Here is a 23,043-nt window from a genome sequence, read left to right on the forward strand (position 1 = left end):
TTGTACTAAGAGACATCGAAGACAATCTTTAGTAACGTGCCTCCAATCCTCTTCCTGAGCCTGCTGTGGGCGCAGGTGTAGAACCTCTGGTGGGGGAGAAGAGTGATTCCAGAAGCCCTCACACATTCTCTCCTCTTCTCATGATGCTGTTCGAAGACCTCAGGTTGGGTATGTTTTTTACAAACTCCTCAGTTCTGAGCAGGGGAAAAGGGAATGACCAGGAGCAGTACTGTCTTAGACCCCCGCCCTAGGATCTGGGCTCTAGAGGCCCTGCTTTGGCCATCCTCTGGCAGTGCCCTTCCCCACGGGACAAGAGGAGGAGCCCACCCCAAAACCACACCCTCCATCTAGACCATAACTGGGAATTTCCTGCCCAAATGGCCCTGGGCCCACCCCGGAGCTTGTGTGGACTTCTGCTTTGGTAGGCTGGTAGGTGTCTAGCCTCCTGCTCATGGCCCCCTGATGTGAGGTTGGATCATGCCACTTGTGTGTAGTCCTCTAGGACTGAGGATGGCCAAGGGGTGGATATAGACAGTGGCGGAGGGGTCAGGGAAGTGATGGATCTTGGACATTTTGGCTGGGGTTGCAATGCTGGGTAGAGATGGAGGATAGAAGTGGAAGGGGACAAACCACAGGCTGATGGCCAGCGGTTCCAGTACAGAACTCCGAGTAGTGCGGGAATTGTTAATTAGAACCTTTCAGGAGGTTATAAAGGTATATTTATCTATGCAGGAGGACAGAGCGTATTTTATTTAATAGTTTCTTAGCTTGACTTATCACTTAAAAAATTCAGACATATGCTATGTGAGCCTCTATCTATATTCTTGCCACAGGCCCCACAAGTGTTAGGAATAGGAACAAGGAGGTTCTAGGTCTGGCTCTTTTCTAGGTTCTAAGGGAGAGAGTAGAGCCTGTATTACTGCCTAACGTAACACCCCAAACTTAGAGGCCTAAAACCATAACTATTTTATTATGCTCACCACTTCTACGGATCAGGAATTCAAAACGGGCCCAAGGCAGGGAGAGAGGCTTGATGTCTGGGAACTGCATTGGTCAGACTTGAAGACTGGCAGTGAGTCAAAGGCCAGGAGCTAGAATCACTGAAGACACCCTCACCCACATGTCTGGTGACTGATGCTGGTCATTGGCGGGGAATCCCGCTGGAGTTGTCAGCTGCAGCATTTACACAGTGTCTCTCCTTGTGGCCTGGGCTTCCTCATAGTCTCATGGCTGGGTTCAAGGGTAGGCAACTCAAAAACAACCAGGCAGAAGCTGTCATTCATTTTATAACCTAGCCTTGGAAGTAACACAATATCACTTCTGCCATAGTTATTAACCCATCCAGATTCAAGTGGAAGAAACATAGACCCCATTTATTGATGGGAAAAGTGTTAAAAACACATTATACATTGTACAAAGGGCCTGTGGGATGGAAGATATTGTTGAGGCTATTTTTGAAAATGCAATCTGACACAGTATCCTTTCCTCAAGAGTGTACAATAGACAGGTATTTGGGAAGAGATCCCTGGTCCAGGGATTCCATGAGGATATTGTGAGTTAATTCAAGTCAAAGGCTTAGAATAGTCCTTTGGCATATGACAGATTCAATAAACAGCAGCTGCTATAATCATCATCACCACCACCACCACCACCATCAACATCACCACCACCACCACCATCATCATCATCATCACCATCAACCTTATCATCATCATCATCTTTGAGGAGATGGTTCAATCCTCTGCAGGAGAGAGGAAGCTGAGGCCTGGATAAGTTAAGTGATGCTTTGGGTGTCCCCAAATGATTCAGTAGTAGTTTTGTATTTGAACTTGGGATTCTGACTCCTATCAGGGAACTATGTAGAAGTGGTTTGGGGACATTATAAAGAATGGGCAATATATTAAAACAGTGTCGACGACCTTGGATCTCAGTCACTGCTTTTGTTTGTCTGATGCTAATGACTCCAGAGAAAATTTAGTCAGGAGATTTTTCAAGCATTCCCCCCTTTTTTTTCTTTTTTTTTAAAAAAGCAAACACCATTTAAACTAGTAACCACAAAACTCTAGTAATAAGATGTTTTTAATTTGCATAATTTAGATAAAAAATCAGACTTTTGTCTTTTATTTTAAAACAATGTCTTGTAAGGCAATCAGCAAAATAAGTTTTTAGGGGATGATGTTTAACTATTTGAGCAGCCAAACTTTATCTATGCAAATATTCTGTGTATAAAATGGAATGATTACAAGATTTTGTCACTTATTCCTTAAATCTAGTCTCCAGAACTTCATTTGACAATATTCTCTTATTTGATGGTGTTTAAGTATTTGAAAATTAAGCAGTTTCTTTAAAGAATTCTTCTGTAATTCTAATTAGCCTTTTGTAAACTTATTTTTTCCATAAAAATCTGAAATTATAAGCTTTTGTCTAGCCTATGTGTTTTGTTTTGTTCTGGGTTGGTGTCTAAAGAGCTGGTCTTCCCTGAAAGGACCAGAGATAGCAAAACCAAAGCAATCAATATCCACTGATTCTCGGCCAAGCGAGGCCAATGGTAGAACGTGTGAGGGGTAAGAGCGAACTGGATCAGTCTGTGCTTCTCTCCTGGTGAACCTCAGGGTTCACTCTGGGGATGCAGAAGCAACTTAGAGTGTCAAGAATGTAGGTCAGCATTACTTTATGTAACTGTCCTCCTTTTTGTTTTCAGTTGGGAGGCCAGGGCAAGGGTAACTGTTCGTAGAGGTCATCCATCCAGATTGAGCCTGGGGCCTGTCCAAGGAGACAGAGTCCAGTTGATGTTGGACGTTCATTGACATGTCAGCAAGTGAGGGGGATAGTGATGAAATCTTCCACTTAGGTACTTTTTAAGGCAAAAATGTCAGTTCAATCACGTAGACTGACAACTAGAGCTTCCTTCCTGAGGAAGTCTCTGGAGCCAGACAAATTGAGTTCACCATTTACTAACTATGGGATCATGGGCAAGTGTGCCTCAGTTTCCTCACATATATAAAATAAGAATAAGAATAGTACTTACCACATAGGATTCCTAAGAGGTGAAATGAGCAATATATGCAGAGAGCTTAAAACAGTGTCTTGTGCATAGCTGGTCCTCACCAAATGCTATTGTTTCTTTATACCCAATACGAATAGCAGCCATTTATTGAGAATTTGCCATGTGGCAGGTACCATGCTAAATGATATGGTACCTGCTATTATGGATATGACTTCATTTTATCCTTACAACAACTCTATATCGTGGCTATTTTTATCCCTGTTTCACAGATGAGAAAAGAGAGGCACAGAGAAGTTTCACAATTTGTTCAAGGTTGCACGTGAGTAGGTAAAAGCACTTGGATTCTAACTCGCCTTAGTGTAAACGAGAACTCGTGATCTTCACCACCACGTGGCACTGTGATAAAAACAAAGCAAAAATAACCTTGTCTTATGTTCCCCAAGGAAGCCATTAGGTTATTCTCAGACTGTGACCTCTAACGTGGCAGGGTTGTGGCTGTGATTGTTTGCTATACCATCTAGCATGGTGCTGTGTGTGGAAGACACTTAATAAAGGCTTTCTGTTCTGCCTGCGACTGTTGTGCTGACACTCTAAGTTGGAACCTCAGACGTGGCCTATCGTGCTGTCGGCAGGGACCCTGCAGACAAGCACCAGCCTGTGTGTTACGGGAAGCTCAGTGAAGATTTGGGGGGGTGCCTTGGGTGGGAGGAGATTCAGAGAGTCCCCACATGGACCCTTGATACTCCCAAATTTCATCCAATTTTCGAGAAAATTCAGACCAAATTACTTATTTTAAGGTCCGCTAACATACAGCCAAGTAACCTTTCTGATTTCGCCTCCCTCCGCTTGTGCTTCTCTTTTTTCTCTCAAACCACAAACAAGGGAAGATTGATAGCTGGAATGGAAAAACCCATGGTGTGGTCTCACAAATACAGGTCTAGGCTAAGGGTGGGGGAGATCCTCCTTTCTCATCTGTTTGTTTAAAGATAAAGAGGCCCTTTCAGTCCGCATGGGGTCCAGCCATTTAACCATAAACTATATTAATGGATGTCAGAAAGTACCTGCTCTGCTCAGCTGAGGGGGAGGGACATGAACTCTGGGTTCTGACCATTCTGGTCCCAGCTTCTCCAAACCCCTCAATTTAAAATTGCTACCTTTCAAGCGCGTATTCTGGTGTCTCGTATGCCGTTTTTTTCTTATTAATTTTTAATTTTTAAAAAAAAAATTTGTAAAAAGCCTTTTGTATTTCTGATACACAGAGACCCTGGAATTTCAGATCTGCCAATAACGCTCCATGTTCCAAAGAAAAAAAAAGTCATTTTTTTTCCTTACTGGAATTTTTTCATTCCTTCCCACCCACCCCACCTCCATTTCTCATTTCCTCAGGAAACCATTTCGCTGGAGACAGAGGGAAAGTTTTCCAACACACTTCCCCCAGCCTCCATGGACTCATGCACACCCAGAGAGCAGTTTAGCACCAAGAACGTATGTCGCAATATACTCAACCTTGCCCTTAAAGATTCCGCCTCCAATCCTCTGGCACGTTGGGAAGGCCTTGGGGTGAGGCAGCCTTCATCCCTGCTGGCACCAGTCACCCTCCAGGAACCCTTGAAGATGGTTGGGCTGGCCTCTGGCTGGCTTCCCTTTGCTCTGGGCTGTCAATCAAAGAGGCAAATATAGAGCTGTTATGGTGCTTCTGTGGCGTCCCTGGACATGACCTTCCTGTGGGCTTTCTAGAGTGAAGGAAGGTAAAGTAGGGACTCTCTGTTGATTTTCGGAGGAAGTATGGGAGTCTGTCATCATTTTTTTCATTAAACAAATATTTGAGAACTTTAATGCGTACTAAACAATGTTTCGGGTGCTGGGGATATAAATGGCGAATGAGTCAGGCAAGGTTTCTGCTCTTTGGTTTACTTTCTAGTTAGGGAGTCGGGGGTGTTGAGAAAAGAAGGCAAAACCAAGAGTAGACAGGGAAAAAGCAAGAAAGCAAATAAATGAACCAAATATCGCTAAATTAGTGATAAGAGCTATGAAGAAATTGAATAGGATTTTAGACTGGTGACTAATCTCCTTTCTGCCTGCAGCTTTGGGAAGCTTCCTCCCCAGTCTCTAATTCTGGAGTTATCTGACATTCCTCTAGGCTCTGAGAGGCTCATTGGTGGAAGCCTTTGTCCCACCCAGAGCAAAGACTCCACATTTCTCTCTGAAAATGGAGTTCAAAAAACTTTTGTGAGCCAAGATCTAGGGTCCATGACACTTCCACCAGCTCCTGTGGTGAGAGGTGCTGAGAGGCAGAAGAGGAGAAGAATTCAGAATGCTTCGGAAACGGCTTTCCACTCTAGGGCCCCAAACAAACGCAGAGCTTTTTAAAAGACTTGAGCTGCAAAGAGAAAATGAATAGAGTGGAATTATTTCCAGCTGCAACAAAAATGTTACCTTTAACCAAAAGGGATTCCCCTGTGTTATTCACCTTCCGTGACTCATCAGGTACGTGGGGACCAAGTCTAACCTGTGTCCAGATCTAAGCAGTCTTGGAGGGCTCCAGGGAAGCTGGCTTTTCCCTCCGGTAGCCAACACTCCTCTTTTCAGTGTCATGGGACATGGTTTCCGTTGCTTTTTGGTTTGCATTCTTGCTTTCCATTTGGATACATAAATGTTCTCAGTTCAAGAGGAGGCCTCCAGGAATGGGAGGCTGGGGAGTTTATTGTAATCTGAGGTAGGAGTCCTTCTAAGACTGAATTTACACTCTGCTTAGCAACCACCAGATGTCAGCAACTCATCTGATTTCAGCTCTTTAGCAAAGGGAACGACAACCCAGGAGGAAGGGAATGACGCCTTAAGCTGACATCAGCTTTTTTTTCAGTTTCAGGTGTGACTTCAGAAAGTTGTCCACTCTTAGCAAAAGTGCTAATGGCTCAAGCAGGAGCCAAGTATGAGGATGAAAAAGCCACTCAAACACAGTCATGTGACGGAATTCTTGGGCTAACACTTTAATTTGATTTTTCTTTGTCAGCACCATTTACAGATAGCAGAGAATTTTGTTAGGGAATTAAAGAAGATTCATTGGGAAGATTTTTAAGGCCAAAAGCAACTATATGGATAAACTTGTTTTTGAATTTTTTTTTAAAATAATCCTTCTAGAGTCTTGAGAAAAACTCTGTAAGAAGGGAAAGAGAAGTCTGAAAGTACAAATATTATTTAAAAGAAAGGGTATGAATAAGGTACCAAAGGCCAGGAGGTAAATAGGATCAGGTCCCGTGGTGGTGATTTATTTTGTAAAACCAGGTTAAGCAGCTATCAATATAACAAAATGTGAGACAAAATGCCTTCAGTGGATGGAACGTCAATATGGCTAAAACTGCCTCTGGTTTTGTGGAGGAGGCCTCCGCATTAGTTCCTGGTTTCGCAGACCTGTCATAATGTCTTCTTCAGAAAGCCAAGCCCAGGCGCAAATGCAACAGGATCACATTTATTAAAAGTTCTCAGATTCCCAAGAACAGAGTGGCAGAGATCCCCCGTGCATTCTTTTCTTAGTCAACCTCCAATGTATCTTTTCCCACTTTCATTTTTATTCTTCTTGTTCCTGTTAGGGGTTCTGTACTTCAAGGTCAAATCTGCATCCCTCACTCCATTGCTGGGCAAGTCTCTGCGTGGTTAGAAGCGTAAAAAGAAGCATAAGTTGTCCTCTGCAGCAAGCGCTCTAAGTGTAAAGGTTGGTTACCATAAAACTAAAATATGTGACCAAAACCCAAAGCCCGGCATTCAGGCTGGGGCGGGGGCCTGGGGGGCCAAGCCCCAGTGCAGGGCTTGGCGTGGAGTGAGTACTAAAGCCGCCCACTGACAAATAGGGCACAACCTGCCTCTCCAACCTGTTTCCCACGTCTCATCAACCCTATCCACCTCTCTGGTCCCCTAGACATGCCAGGACCTTCCTTCTTTGAGTCTCTGCCTCCAGCCACCTCTCCACACTCTCCTCTGGAAATTCCTTCCCTCTCATTTAAATTCTACTGATGTTTCAAGCTCTCCCTTCTCCTTAAAGCATTTACTTATCCCCCCAGCCTGATGCTCTTTCCCACCTCTTCATCCCTAAGCACTTGCTCCAGCACATCTTTAATTCTTTTAGTTAACAACCTTATATCCTATTAATAATTATGTACATATATCAATAATTAATATAGAACACATATTAAATCATGTTGCCATTTGTATGATGTAAATCTACTTCTTCCACATTTTTTCCAAAACAGATCGTAAATTTATTGAAATTTAAAAGTAACTTTTAGCCAAGTATCTTACAAATAATAAGATGCCTAATAGATGCTTTTTAATTGAAAGTGAAGATGTTCTATTTCTGATTTCAGGTTATGCTCTATCTTCCCGAGGATGCATCCGCGGAAGGAAATTGCTAAGATAAATGAGAAGCAGAGCTGGAACCCTCTGCTCCTCGCTCATCCACTGCTCCATTTGAGTTCCTTAAAGGAAGAAAGGCCCAAAGAAATGTAGGTGGTTCAGTCTCCACCCCCTTTCTCTGAAGGCTGTGGCTCCTCTCACCGTGAGGAATGCCAAGCCTGAATTCCCTGAGGGTAATTTGATCTGCTAATTATATGCAAAGACTCAGATTCCTAAAAGAAGGCTTGACTTTGTTGCCACCTGGGAAATGTCAACAAATGACATTATCTCCCTTTGAGCAAGCACTGCGGCTTCTGGCTGGGCAAGGAGGGTCAATAGGGAGCCAGGTGAGTCAGGGGCCCTGGGTCGCCAGGGACTCGGATGGGTGGGGCACTTAATGACTCTCTTCCTATAACTTTGTTCTTCTCGCTGAAATTTTAAAAATTCGTCCTGGGTTCTTTATCAAGAGAATCTTGAAAGGAAAATTACCTTTCTGTTTTCTAACTTGGAACTAGAGGAAGAGCTGTGCTAAAGCTTCGATGGGCACGCGCAGCATTGGAACATTGCTCTTGCTGGCTGGACTAAGGCCACGTCCAAAGCCAGTGGTGTGCAATGGGAGGCTGCCCCTTCTCTGCCTCCTATTGTATTAGGCTGAGGTTGGATGAAAGGCAGTGTGGTTGGGGAAGTCGATTACATTAACTTATTACTCCCTTTAGCCAGTCCTTGCTGTGGGCTAAGTGCCTTACAATCATGCTCTTGTTTAATCCTTAGTGTGACTCTTGAGAATATATTATTTCCACTTTATAGAAAAGGAAGCTGAAGTTTAGAGAGGTAAGGAAATTTGTCCTGAGTCACACAGCTAATAAAGGGCAAGGTTTTTTTGTTTTGTTTTGTTTTTTAGGCAGATTGGTCCTGAGCGAACATCTGTTGCCAATCTTCCCCTTCTTTTTCCCCAAAGCTCCAGTATATAGTTGTATATCCTAGTTGCAAGTTCTTCTCGTTCTCCTATGTGGGATGACACCACAGCATGGCTTGATGAGTGGTGTGTAGGTCTGCGCCCAGGGTCCAAACCTGCAAAGCCAGGGCCACCAAAGTGGAGGCCACAAACTTAATCACTACAACTCCGGGCCGGCCCCCAAGGTTGGGTTTTAAACCAAAGTGTCAGATGCCTTGGATTCTGGTCCTGATTCTGCCACTGTCTACTATGTGACTGAGGAAGGACAATTCATAAAACTTCTCTGAGCATTTGTGTCCTCTTTTTAAAATGCGAGGGTTGGGATAGATGATTTAGAACTACATTGTACAATGGTGGACAGTCATCACACGTGGCTGTTGAGCACTTGATGTGCTGGCCTGAACTGAGAAATGTTGTAAGTGTACAATATATACTGGATTTCAAAGACCAGAAAAAACGATGTGAGATAGCTTAATGGTATTTTAAATATTGATTACATTTGAAAATGATAATATTGTATGTATTAAATATATGTTACATATATATGGGCAACCAAACTATATTATTAAAATTAATTTAACCTGGTTATTCATACTTTTTAAAATTTAGCTAGTAGAACATTTAGAATTATATGTGTGGTTCACATTATTTTTCTATCAAACAGGACTTTCTAGACTTTTCTAATAAATTGTCTCTAGAGGTCACGTGTCTCAAGAATTGACATTTTTTTGTGACTCCTCAGGTCTAGAGTTGCTGATGAGAGTAGGAACCAAAGCTGAGGGGGAAAGTGAAGACACAGCAAGAGCTACCCATGGAAATGACTCAAGCTCTGACGATCGGGACCCCAACTGGTCACTCAACTTGGTTACAAACAGATTTGCACTTGACAGCACGTTGATGAAACAAGCAGGTAAGAACGTAGTTTTGCACTTTTCAGCAAGCACAACCGCCATCACATTCACGGGTGCCAGGTGAAATTCTTTGCAACGTGTATAATCCTTTACCAAATTTAAAATTTCATTTAATCCTCACGACAACCCTACGGAAATAAGTTCTACTATTATGCAGATGTCATAGATGATAAAACTGAGGCTCGAGAAAGGTTAAGTAACTTTCCCAAGGTCATAGAGCTAATTAGTGATAAGTGTGTCTGACTCAACAGCTTATATTTGTAATCATTAGGTAATACAACCTAATTCAAATAGCCTCAGTTTCTCCAGTTGTAACCAGGTGAAAAATGGAGAAAAGCATCAGCTTTGTGGGAAGGATATTGGTCCTGGAGGGAACTCCAGAAGTTCCTGATTCTGCTCAGGGGTTATTTATATGTCTTGGAGGCTTGTCTATCATTATCCACCTCTCAAGCGGAGGTGCTCCACTGGTCTCTGTACCCCAGCAGTCTGGAGGGACTACGTTTTCTAGGTTCTTCAGTTGAAGCCAGACAGCAGTGAGGCAGATGGAGATAATTACTTACCATGCACAAAACTCTGCCAAGCACTTGAGTGAAAACTGAGAATTTGTCTCCATCATCCAACCATTTCTAAACATTACGGTTTGGCAATTTAGAGATGGCTCTTTTAAATTCCTTCCAGATATGTGATGCTATATGCATTAGTCAGGGTCCAATGAGGAAAGAGAGTCTATACAATAATTTGAATGTGAAAAAGTTAACTATGACAAGGGATTAGAGTAATGAGGGGCTGACTAAGAATAAGTAAAGAAAACTCTAAAGATATAGGAATAATAGGTATAAAAAGCAGCTATTACACCCAGAGCTGAGAGAGAGGCCCAAGGAAGATCTCTCCCCCAACTCTAACCCCGGCTGAGATCCAGGCATGGTTGGAGAGAGCATGGCTGTGGCCCCACTGGATGGGAGAGGAGTAGCTGCGTCAATGAAATTTGCTGGAGATACCCCCTCTGCAGCTAGCTGTAAGTTAGCTCACCAGGTTGCAGGGAAAGTTGTTCAGGAGGCGGTGTCTTGGTGTCTCTTGGAGGCACTTACTATGAAATTACCTGAGGAGCTGGGGGAAGCTGCTGGGCGTGGGGTAGTGCTGGCCGCCATGCACTGAAGGAAGTGGATGCTTGAGAAGCCACCTGTGCTTCAGCAGCTGGCTGCTGGAAAGGCTGCCTATATTGCAGAAGCCTGGCACTGAAGAAGCTGCCCACTCTGCAGGACCTGTGAGCTGGGAAAGCCACATGGTCTTTAGGAGCCTGGTGCTGGAGAACATGTGCTAAGCAGGAGCTGGCTACTGGAGAAACCCTGCATGCTGCAGGAGCGGGACAGTGGAGAAGCTGCTTGTGCTGCAGGAACTGCTGAACCAGAACACCAGAACCAGGATGGAAGTCCCCTTCCTACTGCAATGTCTCTCCAGTGCTCTCTACTTACAAAGCTTAACATTGCGCCAGCTAGTAAAGGAAAAATATTTAAAGGGCCCAGATCTATTTTTTCAGAGCAGGCAGTATAGGGTGAATTTGTAGCTGAGAGACAATAAATCGATAACTGGCACACTATAGAAGAATGGCTTTTAAACTCTAGCATACCTAAGCAATACCTAGGAGTACTTGTGTAAACTTCAGAGTCCTGGGACCCCATGTTCTGGTTCAGTGGATCTAAGTTTCATTCTGGAATTTGTTGTTTGCACAGGCACCCCATAATACTGATGGGTGATCTGCTACCATCAATATTCACTTGGCTTATTTCAATAGTCTCTTAACTGGTGTCCCTGATTCCCTTCTTATTCCTATATCGTCTATTTTTCACACAGTATCCAAATGATCCTAAAAAATATAATTTAGAGGAGTTGGCCCCTTGGTGTAGTGGTTAAGTTCAGCACACTCTGCTTCAGCATGCCCAGGTTCATGGTTTGGATCCTGGGTGCAGACCTACACCACTCGTCAGCCATGCTGTGGCAGTGACCCAAGTTAGAATACAGGCATACTTTGGAGATATTGTGGGTTCAGTTCCAGACCGCTGCAGTAAAGTGAATGAATATCACAATAAGGCAAGTCACACGAATTTTTTGGTTTCCTAGTGCATATAAAAGTTATGTTTACACTTTCTGTAGTCTATTAAGTATGCAATAGCATTGTGTCTAAAAAATCAATGCACACTCCTTAATCAAAAAATGATTTATTGCTAAAAAATGCTAACCATCAAGTTGAACGAGTCATAACCTTTTGCTGAGGGAGGATCTTGCTTTGATGTTGACAGCTACTGACTGATCGAGGTAGTGGTTACTGAAGGTTGGGGTGGCTGTGGAAATTTCTTAAAAGAAGAAAACAATAAAGTTTGCTGCATTGATTGACTCTTCCTTTCATGGATGATTTCTCTGTAGCATGTGATGATGTGTGATAGCATTTTACCCACAGGAGAACTTCTTTCAAAATTGGAGTCGATCCTCTCAAATCCTGCCACTGCTTTATCAACTAAGCTTATGGTATGTCCTAAATCCTTTGTTGTCATTTCAACAATCTTCACAACATCTTCACCAGGAGTGGATTCCGTCTCAAGAAACGAGATTCCTGGCTCATCCACAAGAGGCAACTCCTCATCCCTTAAAGTTTTATCATGAGATGGCAGCAATTCAGTCACACCTTCAAGCTCCACTTCTAATTCCAATTCTCTTGCTATTTCCACCACGTCTGCAGTTAGCTTCCTCCACTGAAGTCCTGAACCTCTCAAAGTCATCCATGAGGGTTGAAATCAACTTCTTCCAAACTCCTGTTAATATTGATATTTTGACCTCTTCCCATGAATCACAAATGTCGTTAATGGCATCTAGAACAGTGAATCCTTTCCAAAAGATTTTCAATTTATTTTGCCCAGCTCCATCAGAGTAATCACCGTCTGTGGTAGTTATAACCTTATGAAATGTATTTCTTCAATAATAAGACTTGAAAGTCAAAATTACTCTTTGATCCATGGGCTGTGGAATGGATGTGGTGTTAGCAGGTGTGAAAACAACATTAATCTCATTGTACGTCTCCATCCGAGCTGAGCTCTTGGGTCACCAGGTGCGTTGTCAATGAGCACTAATATTTTGAAGGGGGTCTTTTTTCTGAGGAGTAGTTCTCAACAGTGGGTTTCAAATATTCAGTAAATCATGTTGTAAGCAGATGTGCTGTCATCCAGACCTTGTTGTTCCATTTATAGAGCACAGGCAGAGTAGATTCAGCACAATTCTTAAGGGTACCAGGATTTTGGGAATGGTAAATGAGCATTGGCTTCAACTTAAAGTCACCAGCTGCATGAGCCCCTAACAACAGAGTCAGCCTGTCCTTTGAAGCTTTGAAGCCAGGCATTGACTTCTCCTCTCCAGCTATGAAAGTCCTAGCTGTCACCTTCTTCCAATAGAAAGCTGTTTCGTCTTCACTGAAAAAGCTGTTGTTTAGTGTAGCCCCTTCAGTACTGTCTTAGCTAGACCTTCTGGATGACTTGCTGCAGCTTCTACGCAGCACTGGCTGCTTCCCCTTGCACTTTCATGTTATGGAGACGGCTTCTTTCCGTAAACCTCGTGAACCAACCTCTGCTAGCTTCAGACTTTTCTTCTGCAGCTTCCTCACCTCTCTGAGCCTTCACAGAACTGAGGAGAGTTAGGGCCTTGCTCTGGCTTAGGCTTTGGCTTAAGGGAATGTTGTGGCTGGTTTATCTTCTATCCAGACCACGAAAACTTTCTCCACATCAGCAATAAGGCCGTTTCGCTTTCTTATCATCTGTGTGTTCACTGGAGTAGCACTTTTAATTTCCTTCAAGAACTTTCCCTTTGCATTCATACTTGGCTAACTGTTTGGCTCAAGAGGCCTAGCTTTCAGCCTGTTGGCTTTTGGCATGCCTCCTCTCTAAGCTTAATCATTTCCAGCTTTTGATTTAAAGTGAGAGAGGTGTGACTCTTCCTTTCACTTGACCACTTAGAGGCCATTGCAGGGCTATTAATTGGCCTAATTTCAATGTTCTCTTATCTCAAGGAATAGAGAGAACTGAGGAGAGGGAGTGAGGCGGAGGAATGGCTGGTTGGTGGAGCAGTCGGAACACATACAACTTTTATCAGTTAAGTTCTCTGTCTTATATGGGCGTGGTTCGTGGTTCCCCAAAACAATTACAATAGTGACATCAAAGATCACTGATCAAAGGTCACCATGACAAATACAGTAATAATGAAAAACTTAGAAATATTGTGACAAGTACCAAAATGTGACACAGAGACGTGAAGTGAGCAAATACTGTTGGAAAGATGGTGCCGATAGACTTGCTTGATGCAGGGTTGTCACAAACCTTCAATTTGCAAAAAACGCAGTATCTGCAAAGTGCAGTAAAGTGCAGCACAATAACATGAGGTATGCCTGTATGTGATTCAGTTGCTCAAAATCCTCTAGTGGTTCCCCATCTCGCATGAGAAAAGGCTCAAGTCCCTACAGGGACTTGCCTAATTTGGGCCCCTACTACCTCTCTCCTACTACATGCCCTTTGTTCCTTCCGCCTGGGCCACACTAGTCTTCTTGTTGTACCTCGAACATCTCAGGCACCCTCCAGCCTCAGGACATGCGCTATTGCAGCTCTTTCTTCCTGGTGGGCTCTCCTCCCAGATTTCTGCACAGCTCATACCCTCACTGCCTTCTGGTCTTTGCTCAAATGACACCTTTTCAACGAACTCTTCCCTGAAAATCTTATTTAAAATTATAACCTTCTCTCCACCCCTTCACCCAGGGCACACCCTCTCCTCCTTCTCTCGTTGTTTTTCTCCATAGCGCTTATCACCATCTAACTCATTATATGTTGCACTTATTTATTGTATGTGCTCTCAGTCTTTTCCCACTAGAATGTAAAGTCCATGAGAAAGAGCAATTTTATCTGTTTTGTTCACTGCTGTTCTCTCCAGGGCCTTGAATGGCACCTTGGACAATAGGTGCTCAACGAATATTTGTTAAATGAATGAATGCAGCCTACGCTTTGAGAAACTCTTGGGAGAGTATATAGATTGTGAAGTTGTTGTGCTAGTGGGCAGTCAAGGTCTACACAAGTTCTCAAACATATCAAAAGCTTAATGTATGCAAACACGAACATGGACCTTTTAAAGGAGCTGCACTTCATGAGAAAAGAGCCTTCTAGAGCAGTCTGGATACAATGGATAAAGAGAACATGCCTGTACTCAGAGTGGTGGAAAAGCAGCCTAGTTCATTGAAAGAGCATGTGGAGTTTTAAAGAGAGAAAATTGTAGTTACTCAAAATTACCACTTTTGAGAAAAGTTTGTATTCTTAGTCATATTGCTTCTGGAAAGCTTCTAGAGGCCTCTGGATTTAGAAGACAAGCCTCCAGATACAAACAGAGCAGGTCTGTTTGTCTTCTTCCCAGAGCCAACTTTTCTTGTTCTTGGAGGAAGGAAGCGTGCCTATGATTGGCACTTCCTTCAGGCTCTGGAAATTGTCCTCCATTCCATCCGGATCAAACCTCTCCTGCCCGCTCTAACACTGAAGGACTGAGTGAATTCCAAGCGTGGCCTTGCTGAGTGAGTCATATCCCCATTTCACGTGATTTGGGCCTTATTTAGCCAAGGACATTTAAGAGCTTATGGATGAATTATTTAAGGAGAGAGCAAAGCAAGACTGAGAGGTAGTTTCAGAGAATCAAGCTGGACTCTGCAGAATGGATTAGAGGCAAGAAAATAGGCTTGACATATCATGTCCACATGCAGTTGGAGGGCCAACAGTCTGTAACTCTTTAGACCTATTTTTAAGAAGGAATTTGGCAGAAAAGGACCATTTTATTCTTGTCACAAGACAGAGGAAAAATTGAGAAAATTAGAGTTGGTTTGTAGTTATTGGAGTTATTAGGTCTATTTATGGAGTCCAGGCAATTTAACTCTAGTATGACTACTTTACCTAATATTAACACTTGCTCACAAGGTATCAGATGAATTGTGAGATGAATCTTCTCCTGGGTATGGGCATGATCACTTGAAAATATCCTGCTTTGTAAGCTCACGAAAGGCTGGAAAATGTATTCCCTCTTCCAAGAGTTGACAACTCACCAAAGATTTGGAAGATGCATTGGGTCCTGAGAAGCTCAAATAGGAAACTCACCACCAATCATTATCAACTTTTTAAAAACTATCACTTGATCATCATTTTGTCGTCTGTGTATTTCTAGGGTGATAGTGAGAGATTGTCTATAGCTAGTAAAAACAGTTTAAGGAGCCTAACTAACCCTTTGGCGTCCCTAAGAACCATGAGACAAGAAGGGTGAAAGGATGTAGGTTCCTTGCCTCCCCGGACTCAGCGGCCGTTTGCAATGATCTCTTGGTTAGCCTTACTGGCTTATACTGGTAATGTATGTGCTCTCCAGATTGCCAAATCCAGTGGCCAATTCTCAGTCCATATCATACTCTATCAGTAGCATTTGGCAGGTTGATCTTTCCCTTCAACTTGAAAAGTTTCTTTACTTGGCCTGGATACCCCTCTCTTCTGGATATTCATTTACCTCACTGGCACTTCCCTCCCAGTCTCCTTTGCTGTTTCCTCATCACCTCTGCAAGATCTCCCAGTTGGAAAGCCCAAGGATTCAGTCCAAAGATCTCATTTCTACTGTACTAATCACTGCCAAGATAACCTCATTCAGGGCCATGGTTTTAAATACCGTCTATCTTCCAAGAACTACTAAATTCATATCTCAAGCCTGGACTGTGCCCTGAACTCAGATAATATACAACTTTTTACTGGACATATCTACCTTGATGTCTGATAAGCATCTCATACTTAACAATACCCTAAACAAGTCCATGATTTCTACACCCCTGCAAAAAAATCTTCTTTTAGTTTTCTCATGTTAGTTAATGGTAATCTCCTCTTTCTAGTTGCTCAAAGCCAAAAAGCTTGATGTCCTCCTTGACACTTTCTCTCATACCCTACAGCTGAAGCATCAACGAATCCTGTTGGTTCTACTTTCAAAATAAATCACTTGCTCCATAAATATATTCTCAAGACAGCAGCTGGAGTGATCTTTTACAGGTAAGTCACATCTCCTCCGTTAAAAACCTTCCAGTGGCTTTCCATCTCAATTAGAGTCACAGTCAGAGTTTTGCAATGGCCCTAAAGACCCTACGTGATCTTTCCTCACCCTGAACAACTCTGCAACTTAATCCCCTACCGCTGTCCGCCTCATTCCTCTGGCTCCAGTCACACTGGCCCCTTGACTTTCCTCAGACACTCCAGCCACACTCCCATCTCAGAGCCTTTGCTTTGTTGCACATTCAGCCCTGGAAAGTTCTTCTCCCAAATAACTTAATGGCTTGCTTCCTCACTTCTTTCAACGTCTGTGTTCAAATGTCACCTTAACTGTGAGGTCTTCCCTGACCACCCTAAAAAAATAGGAATCTGTCTTTTCTATGTTTTCCTATCTAAGGCATGAATAATTGCAAATAATAATGCATCCTACGATGTGATTCTTACCACCACTCCCCTTCCCATCACTGTGGGTCCCTCTCACCCCACTCTGTTTTCTCTTCTTGTTGGTTTGTCTCACTTACTATCTGACATAATATATATTTACTTGTTTATTTATTGTCTGTCCCCCTAAACTGAAATAATAGCTCCACAACAGCAAGGGAACTTTGTTGATGGCGTTCACTGCTGTATTCCCGTTACCCAGATTGTCACCTGGAGCAAAGTAAGTGTCCAATAAATAAATGCCCAGTAAATAAACGTGTCCAAATAAATATCAAATGAATGGATATATAAATAAAAAGCAGTTACTGGTAGATTAGGACATGCATAAAGAATGGCACTGCAATAGACAATGTTTGCGTCCCTCCAAAATTCATATGTGGGAGCCCAACCCCCAATGTGATGATATTTGGAAGTGAGACCTTTAGGAGGTGATTAAGGCATGAGGGCAGAGCCCTCACGGTGGGATTAGTGCCCATTACTAAGGAGCCCCCAGAGCGCTCCCTCACTCCTTCCTCCATGTGAGGACACAGGGAGAAGATGATTGTCTGTGAGCCAGGAAGTGGGTTCTCACCAGACACCGAATCTGCTGGTATCTTGATCTTGGATTTCTTAGCCTCCAGAACTGTGGGAAATAAAGTCCTGTTATTTATAAGGTGCCCAGTCTATGGTAGGGTGGCCTGTGACAGTCACCTGAATGAACAGAGGCAGGCACTGGGAATCTAGGAGGGTTAGAAGGAGATGGATGCCTTTAAGAGAAGAAGTTCATGAGGGACATGACAGCGTCTCTGTCCTTGGAGAACTACTGCCAGAAGCAGGAGGCTGAGTGTTTCCTGTCCCTAGTCTGTCTGGCCAGTGTTTAACTGTTGGCCACGACTAGCTGCTTGTCTTTGGGCAAGATGTTTAACCTTGCTAAGTCTCAGTTTTTCTCAGCGGTAATATGAGGATAATAACAGAACCGACTTTGGGCTTATTATGAAGAAAACGATGTCAAAAATGTTTATTTAGCACAGTCCTTAGACTTAATGAGGGCTCAATAAATGTTACTATTATTTTTGTTGTGCAAAATAACATTGTGACAGGATGTACCCTAAAACATCAACAATGGCCAGCCCAAGGTTTGGGATTGTGGATGAGTTTTATTTTCTTCTTTTGGCTTCTATTTTCCCATTTTTCTACAATGAATAAGTATTATTTGCAATATGAAAACAAATGAGAATTATTGCTTTTTAAAAAAGAATTAGACCAGCGCAGCTATGTTTAGCTGGGGTTGGGTCAAGTGGACCTATGTGAATGGGTTTGATGGTCTCCTGAGGTTCCGATCAGCCTTTTGATTCTGCTCTTTCTAAACCAAAGGCCAGCAGGTAAGAGCTGGTGTTCTGAGGGTGACGGTGGGAGGAAAGAGAAGTAAGAGATGGCAAGGAGAGGCATAGAGCTTAGAAAACTAAAGAGGTCCAGATACTGAAGAGAGGAACTTGGGAGTCTAGCTGTCCATTCCTCAGCTTGGGATGAGTTTAACGTTAGGGGCCCTATGCTGGGAAAAAAGAAAACACAAATCAATTCACTTTGGTTCAACCATGAAAAGTTTTCACTAAAGAGGTGAAGTCTGAACTTGGGCTCTTGAAAGAACCTGGACTCAAAATTATTGAGGCTAATGATTCTCTAGATGAGCACTGACCGAAAGAAATAGAATATGAGCCCCACGCAATTTTAAATTTTCCAGTTATCACATTTCAAAAGGGAAAAAAAGCAGGTGACATTAATTTTAGTATTATATTTTATTTAACCTAATATATCCAAAATATTATCATTTCAACATGTAATCAGTATACAATAATTACTGAGATGGTTCACATTCTGTTGACTTTTTTGTACTAAGGTGTCAAAATTCAGTGTGTAGTTCACATTTCCAGTACATCTCCATTCAGGCTAGCCACCCGCAAAGTGCTCACCAGTCCCCTGTGGCCAGCGGCCACTGTCCTGGATAGTGAAGCTCCAGACCGTGCAGTTGCTGCTCCAGGAATGGAAATTCCCAAGAGTCCGCTGAAGCCTTTCTTTCTTCTCTTCTATCTTATCACTATCTCTTCTCACAGGTCCTCGGATGTCGCTGGTCATTTCCTGCCAGGATTGTTCTATGAAGCTGCCAACCTTTCCCAGAAAAAGACTGTTTCTTGGAAAAGATAGGGCCTGTTGAGAAACACAGAGGGGCAGGCAGAGAGCCATGTTGAGGGCACCCTGTGTCACTCTGTGCCGTTGGAGTCTCCGAGGAAAGTGCGTGTAGGTAGTGGAGAGCTGGTGGCCAGCGCAGCAGGGTTGAGAAACCCTCAAGCTTAGCAGAAGGCCTGGGCAGAGCTAGGCAGGGAGAGGTGCTGTGGTTTGGCTGCCTGCTGAGAAGGTGATCTTCACAAGCTTTTCCCACCTCATAGCATTGCTCCCTCCCACCCCGCTTTCCACACCAGCCTCCATGCCTACACACGTGTGGTAGCCCTTGTGTTCCTCTTCTTCCAACTAAAGGGAATTCAAGATAAAGAAATATGTTTATCTTGCCTGGGGGGCTCAACTAGTACATTTGTCAGCGTTGAAGCTGGGGTTTAAACGTGACTAGCTGGTTCATTTGTCGCAGGGGTGTATTTATCTGTGTTTGGAAGATTTAATTTTTCCCAGTGAAGAACTGTATAAATAGGTCTAATGAGCCTTGAGGGCTCTCATTTGCTTTCAGAATTTACAGCAAGCTGGGAAATCTCAGAACACCCTTGCCTCTCAGGGTTCTGTCCTGCCCACCACGAGGGGAATGGGCAAAGGCCAGTGTCGTTCTCCTTTTGGAGGGCGTTCATAGCCTTGGGACGCTCAAGTTTTCCCATTCAGGGGCTTACATTTTGGGATGTTTAGTTAAGATGGGTTTTTTAATACTTATGATAACCTGCATAATCTTTTGTTTGTATAGCTAGCAAAGTGCTCTCCAGATAAAAGAGAAGGGCAGAGTTAGTACACACGAATCGAAGACGAACATTGGGAGCGACGTGCTCTGAAGGAGAGCTGCCTCTCCACCGAGGCAGTGTCCACTCCTGGCTTTCCTCTTCTCTTTCTTTGTTTTATTAGGAGAGTTTGTTGTCAAACAGCAGCCAGTGTTAGTTCCAGCAGTGTGTGTGTGTATGGGGGCGTGGGGACAAGGGTAGAGTGGGAAGGAAAGAGAGACAGAGAGAGAAGCGAGACTGTGGTACAGAGGCAATGAGAGTGAGAGAGGAGGAGGAGAGGAGAGGGAAAGACGATTTTAAAAAACTGAGAAAGGGGCTGGCGCCATGGCCCAGTGGTTAAGTTCAGTGTGCTCAGCTTCAGTGGCCCCAGGTTCGGTTCCCGAGCATGGACCTACACCACTCCTCAGTGGCCATGCTGTGGCAATGATCCACACACAAACAGAGGAAGATTGGCACAGATGTTAGCTCAGGGTGAAACTTCCTCAAGCGAAAAGAGGGCAATTGGCAACAGATGTTAGCTAAGGGCCAACCTTCCTCAACAAAAAAAAAAAAAAGAAGGGGAAAATGAAAAAAAACTCTAAAAAAAGGAAGATAATGCAGAAGGGAGAAAAGAGTGAGAAGATGGAGGGAGGGAAAAGGTGGGGATTAAGACAGATTATCTTAGATGTCATTGCTGGAAAAGGCCCCAGAAATCACATTTTCATTTTTTAGCTGGGGAAACACAGGCAAGAAGGGGCAGGGACATGTCCAGGGCCACGCATAGTTACTGGCAGAGCCAAGGGCCTGTCCACGCCTCTGTCCTCTGTGGCACCTCTAGGAGCAAAAGAAAAGAGAGACACATACAGGGAGCTTTTGTAGAACTTCGTGGGGTCTTGTTTCAAGTCTTGAGTCAACATTGCTCATCTTTGGTAAAGAAAAGAGCCTTCGTCTCCTCCCCTCCTCCGTCCCCAACACACACTGCTGTACTGGCCACTGCCTTGTGACAAGTGTTCTCTGGTCTAGTCTAAGTTTCCAAATCACCTGGGTGAGACTGAGAAAGTAGAAACTCTAGTCCAGGTTTGCAACACATTAAAAAAAAAAAAGACTCAGTAATGCATACTTACTGGGTGTCTACTCCTTTGGGGTTGCCCATGCTATTTCTTAGGCTCCTCACATTAATTGAACACACTTTGAGAATTTCTCTACGACACAAACACACACACCCCCACCCACACACACGCACTGGGTGGGAGTCAAGAGGTACAGGTTCTTATCCCAGCTCTCCCAGGAGTTTGCTAACCCTTGACTCCTTGCCTCACTTTTCCTGAGGAATGGGCAGCTTGACCTGACCTCCTGACCTCTGACCTCTGACCTCTGAAGCCCCTTTGGCTCCATATCCAGCGACTCTAGAAGCAGACTGGTTTGGGGGAAAGAGAGTGGGCTTTGGGCTGGTGTATTAGCTGTGTGACTAGACAATTTTTAAACTGTCTCTGACCCCATTTATTTAAAAAACTATGGGGTTACTAATTTCTACCTCAGAGAATTGTTGTGAGGTTGCGATAATGTGTCTCGGGAAGTAGCCAGCAAAGTCTGGGTGTGGTAGAGTGGAGGTGGGTTATCTTTTTCAGTTTTCTTGTCTCTTTCTGTAATCTCACGCCTCTTAGGAGTCGGTGCCGAAGGCGCCTCACGCTGGTTTGCCAAAGCCGATGGTGCTCATCTCTCCCGTCTCTGCATTCAGTCCTGCCGCCTTGGTAGCTTGAAATCAGCCGTGGCAGGAGTATTGACACCATGGACACTGGCAAATGTTGTCAGGCAAGGCTTTTTTTTTACTTTGCAGAGTCAGTTGTTAAACATTACCAGCACACCACTGGGCCTGACCTTCCTATTTTATTTAGGTTTACTTTGATTTCTCTGGATTTTGAATATTATCCATTCATGCAGCAACTCCTTATTTTGAGCCTACTTTGCATAAGGCCTATCGATGGAGTTGCCAGGTAAGATACAGTACACCCAGTTGAATTTTAATTTCAGATTAACAATGAATAATGTTTTAGTGTGGGTATGTCCCATGCAACATTTGGGATGTACTTATACTAAAAAAATTAAAATGTTACTGAATGTCCTATAGTTTTATTTGGTAAATCTGTCAACCTTAGCTATGGAGAATCTAGTTATACAGGACACGGTTCCTCACCCTTGTTGCTTATGATCTAGTAGGAGTGTTGACCTTGAGAAATTTGAAATCAAGAGATTAACCTGGGCTTTTCATACTCTGATCCTCATCTTCATCATCTATCCTGTATTTAATGTTTATTGAGCAACTATTATACAGAATATATATTATATATATACTAACTATATAATTATATATAATATACTGTATATAATATAGCTATATATAGTATATATTTAATATATAGTATATGTATAACTATATAGTTATATGGAGTATATATTACATGGTTATATATAGTATATATGTGTACTATTCTACTTTCTGGGGTTTCAGCAGCAGACAAAAGCACACACATCTCTCTTCTCACAGAGCTTCCCTCTGGTTTGGGAAAGACAGACAATAAATAAGATAAAAAGTAAACGGCATGGTATATTAGACGGTGGTAAGTACGGTGGAGAGAAACTAGGGAAGGGGACGTGTGGGAGGAAAGGCAACAGCCTTTGTAGAGAAGCGTGTTCCAGGCAGAGAGAGCAGCACAGCCAGGCCCTCCATTGGGCGCTGGCCCGATCCCAGGCCTGCGCGGAGCGCTTTCCTTCCGTTATCTCATGGAATCCCGCAGTGGCCCTGCGTGGTGGGTATCCTCATTCCCCTTTTGCATGTGAGAAACTGAGGATGTTTTTGAGAGGTTCAACCTCCTGCGCAAGGCCCCCAGCTACTCCTGATGGAGGCTGCCGTCTCACTCAGGGCTGGCTGGCAACCACGTGGATGTTCCTCCCCGCTGAGAACAAGTTCTAGAAGAGGCGCTCCTAGATTCTCTCTAGGGTCACCCTGCTCCGCTCTGGGGAGGATGGAGGCGGAGGCTGGGGCAGCTGAGAGTTCTCCAGGCTTCTGCGACGGTGGCCCGCCCTCTGTCCTGCGGAGAGGGAGGAATGTGCCAGGTCCGCAGGGCACTTCCCTCTCTCCATACAGGAGCCAAACCTAGGGCTTTAGTGCGCCATGTCACAAGGTGTCCTCTCTCTGCAGGCTCTGTCCCGCCGCCCCTCCAGCGGGCACGGGGAGCCCTCGCAGGCCTCCCTGGGGCCTTTGTGCATCAGGGCTCCCGGCAGGACGGCCAGGGCACCATCTCGC

General features: G+C 43.8%; 1 long non-coding RNA gene across 1 annotated transcript; it reads left to right on the plus strand.

Annotated features, from left to right (window-relative positions):
- The first annotated feature begins 4,593 nt into the window (after positions 1-4,593).
- Positions 4,594-20,346, plus strand: LOC139078931 (uncharacterized). Its single transcript, XR_011532123.1, has 7 exons — positions 4,594-4,755; positions 6,598-6,719; positions 7,369-7,743; positions 9,094-9,261; positions 16,254-16,350; positions 16,932-17,008; positions 18,879-20,346. It is a non-coding gene; the product is annotated as an uncharacterized lncRNA (long non-coding RNA).
- Positions 20,347-23,043: the final 2,697 nt, after the last annotated feature.

This window comes from Equus przewalskii, chromosome 23 (assembly GCF_037783145.1).
Source record: "Equus przewalskii isolate Varuska chromosome 23, EquPr2, whole genome shotgun sequence".
Classification (NCBI taxonomy): domain Eukaryota; kingdom Metazoa; phylum Chordata; class Mammalia; order Perissodactyla; family Equidae; genus Equus; species Equus przewalskii.